Below are 3253 nucleotides of genomic sequence, written 5' to 3'. Positions count from 1 at the left end.
TCATATGCTGCTCACAGCATGTTTTATGAGACGGATATGATGAGCCTCACTTTAACAAAGAAACTGAGGCTTAATGATATTTAGTAACTTGCTCAGGGTTAGAATTAGAGTGAATTGCAGAGTCAGATCTGAAACTACATTTGTCTGATTCCAACTTGCAGTCTTCTCACAGGATACTGCTTTTGTAAGATAACATGATCAAGCTAATGAAACCGGAGAGAGATTGTGGGGAGCAGGATGAAGAGAAAGAGGGAGAGAAGGGGGGAGGGGAGAGAGGTGAAAAAGGAGAGGAAGAGGGAGAGGGGAGATGTGTGAATACTATTGCTTACTGTAGTGCTAAAATTTTTGCCTCAGTTTGATGTTAATTTTTTTTAAAAGATTTATTTATTTTTGCATACAGAGCTTAAGTACAGGCCAGAGGTGCAGGGGCAGCAAGAGGCTTCACCAGAGACAGAGTGGGGAGCAGGACAGACGGATCCACAAAGTACAGTGCTGAGGGGAGCAGCAGGCTGGCCAGGAGAGGTCTGCCAAGCCATGCGATCATCTCTGGTGCAGGGATTGAACTCCTGCTGAAGTGGCTTTAGCTTCTTAGTGCTGTGCTTTAACCAGCTGGGTCACCAGGGAGGGCCCCATTTCATGCTGTTTTTAAAGAAAAGTAAATATTCTTTCTTTGTTTTCACAATTTTTCACTTTTCCAGAACATTTAGAAAATTATATTTATGGTTAGAAATCATAAGTGATTAAACAATTTCCCAAAGATATTAGGGGTAGAACCAAGAAGTTACCATTATTATGTTCCTCTTTTGAACTTCCTCTACCATCAAAATAAATGTCCTCTTTAGATTGAGGTTACAAATTAGAAAGCTAAATGAGGTGAGTAAGTCTCATCCTTACCTATTCTGTAAGGTAGGCTGCCTGTTGAAAGTCAGAAAATAATCCATTCCTGTGCATATGTAATTGTATAGATAATTGCCTCTATCATTTAAAAATATCATTTGCCAAAATGGTGTCTATGATTAATTATGTACATTTATCATTGAGTCGACTGGGGTATATTATAAAAATCCTTTCCCAAAGCTCATGCATCTTTCCTTCCTTCTTGTTTCTTTCAATATAAGTCATTTAGCAATTCAAAATGTTTTGTTATTGCTTCATAATTCACCTGTACAGGGACCAGCAGCTAAGCTGTCCTCTGGTTGCACAGGGTTATGTTTTGAAATCACATTGAGGAATTGGAATGCCATTTATAGCTGCTTCACTTTTTTATTTTTTTTTTAAGATTTATTTATGTATTTATTTTTGTGTAGAAGAACAGGGTGCAGGCCAGTGTTGTGGGGGTAAGAGGATTCACCAGAGACAGAGTGGGGAGCAGAACAGGAGGATCTACTGAAATACACTGCTGTGGGGAGTAGCAGGAGAGGTAGGAGAGGCCTGACCCATGGGGGCCAGCAACCTGACTTGGGGATGAATCTTAGGGTGCCTTGGTAGTCTATTGAGGTGATAGTAATGAGACTTAACTCCTAGTCCCTGCCCCCTTGTTTTAAGGATGCATCTGCATTAAAACCCTAAGTCGGCCCTCCCTAGTGGCGCAGCGGGTTAAAGCACTGCACTAAGAAGCTTAAGCCACTTCCACATGAGTTCAATCCCCGCCTGCCCTGGAGGAGATCCACATGGCATGGCAGACCTCTCCTGACCCGCCTGCTGCTCCCCTCAGCAGTGTACTTCGTCGATCTGCCTGTTCTGCTCCCCACTCTGTCTCTGGTGAAGCCTCTCGCCGCCCCTGAGCCTCTGGCCTGTACCCCAGTTCTGTATGCACAAATAAATAAATTAAAAAAAAAAAGTCACAGGGATACTAAAATCAGCAGTCTTTACCAAGACCAATAATGCCTCAAGCTGCTGGTCCCACTGCCTTTAGGGCTTCATCTCCTTTGGTTTTTATCTTCTCTTGCTTTCCTCTGCCAAGAGGCATCTTGCTATTCCTCTGTTCTTCTAATATTCTTGGTGTTCTCCCTGCTCAGAGCCCCTGTGCTTGCTATTCCCTCTGCTTGGACTGCTGTTCCTTGTAGTCATGTGGCTGCTTCCTTATCTCTCTTTACCTACTCCCTGCATTATCTTTTTTCTTTGTGTGTATCACTCTTAAATAGGGCTGCGAGATGGGGCAGCCCTATTAACCTTGCTTGTTAATTTCTCCCTTCACTAGAAAATTAGTTCCCAAAAGAGCAGAGATTTTGATCTATTTGATACAATGATGAATACTCACTCCTTGGAATAGCACCGGCCATCAAGTAGGGGCTCAAAAAATATTTGTTGAATGACAGTAGTTTTGTGTTTTATTTTTTGCTAAACCTGGAAAACTATACCCCAGCATAGGAAAGAGGGTTACTGTTTGCCTCAAACCTATATCCATATAACTTTAAATATGGAAAGAAGAGACACCTTCTCAACGCCAACTCCATCTACAAATGTAGTGAGTAACTGACTGGCTCCCTAGAGGTAAAGCTGTGTGCTGGTGTTGTAGCACACTGCCCAGTGGCATGGAAAGCCTTACCTCACCTCCTCATTCAGGAAATGAGAAGAGAGGTTCTACAAAGAAAGGCCCTGGAGCAGGCGGGTGGCATGGGCCCATTGCAAAACCCATCACTTTGTGGTAGAATGCTTTCTTCATTATCATTTAACAAGGCAAGGTAAGCCTTGTGAGGGCAGGGGCCAGCTTACCATTATACCCACAAGGCACAGCACGTAATACAGGCTCAATAGGTATATGAATTAGTGAATGAATCAATAAATGAATAGCAAGCTACATGGGAGGCAAATGTTAATAATTTGGCGCCCTCAGAATGAAGGAGGGCTTTAGAGAAGTCAAATGTTTAACGGTATTGTGCTGAGACAGCTGAGCGGAGCTGTTTACAATTTGGGTCTACCTGTCAACCTGACAGGGCACACTTTCGCTCACCCCCCCTTTGGAATTAGAACTGTGAATCTGCTGTGTTTCAGCTCATTTCACTTTTTTTTCTCCTTTTCTGAGAGGCTCTCTTTGAAGTTGCTGTGTTTGTTCTTTAGAAGTGGAGAGACCTTCAGTTAGGTGTGGCTCTGGGTTGCAATTACTTCCTTACGGTTGGTTTTGTATTAAGATTGGGGTTACATGGTGTAGATCATCTCTGCTTAAACTTTTTGAGGAAAATCCTTCACTTCCAAATATTTGAGAATCCCTTAATTGGCTCTTCCTCTTATTCCCTCTACTTTTTTTTTTTTT

Source organism: Condylura cristata, unplaced genomic scaffold (assembly GCF_000260355.1).
Source record: "Condylura cristata isolate star-nosed mole 26May11 unplaced genomic scaffold, ConCri1.0 scaffold00007, whole genome shotgun sequence".
NCBI lineage: Eukaryota > Metazoa > Chordata > Mammalia > Eulipotyphla > Talpidae > Condylura > Condylura cristata.
Note: the sequence above shows the minus strand (reverse complement) of the source record.